A 523-nucleotide genomic window follows, 5' to 3' on the forward strand; every position below is an offset into this window, starting at 1 on the left:
TTGTTGGAGGTGGTTGTTGATTTCTTGGTGGTGGTTATTGGTTGTTGGTGGTTTTTTGGGGGGTGGTAGTGGTTGGTTGAGTGGTTGTTGGTTGTTGTGTGGTTGTTGATTGTTGTGTGGTGGTTGGTTGTTGTTGATTGTTCTTGTTGTGTGGTTGTTGATTGTTGTGTGGTGGTTGGTTGTTGTTGGTTGTTGTTGTTGTGTGGTGGTTGGTTGTTGATGGTTTCTTGGTGGTGGTAGTGGTTGGTTGTTGTGTGGTTGTTGGTGGTTGGTTGTTGCTGCTGGCTGTTGTTGTCTTTCTTGGTCCTTGTATCCTCAGTACCCTGTAAGCAGCAGGCACCTAATACACGCTAGTGGCGTCCATTGGAGGGCCGCACTCCCAGGGGCCCTTGAGGCCAGGCGACCTGTGAGTGAGGGTACAGGGGCCCCTATCTCCTCCCCACCTGAGCATCCAGGCAGCCTGTGAGTGAGGGTCCGGGGGCCCCTGTCTCCTCCCTGCCTGGGCGGCCAGGAGGCCTGTGAG

The 523-nt window shown here is 53.7% G+C and overlaps 1 protein-coding gene across 4 annotated transcripts in view; it reads left to right on the plus strand.

Moving 5' to 3' along the window:
• The window catches only part of ELF5 (E74 like ETS transcription factor 5), a 77,260-nt gene that overhangs the window by 20,968 nt on the left and 55,769 nt on the right, over positions 1 to 523 (plus strand). The window lies entirely within an intron of this gene.

The sequence above is a fragment of the Vombatus ursinus genome, unplaced genomic scaffold (genome assembly GCF_900497805.2).
Source record: "Vombatus ursinus unplaced genomic scaffold, bare-nosed wombat genome assembly UNPS02014822.1, whole genome shotgun sequence".
Taxonomy (NCBI): domain Eukaryota; kingdom Metazoa; phylum Chordata; class Mammalia; order Diprotodontia; family Vombatidae; genus Vombatus; species Vombatus ursinus.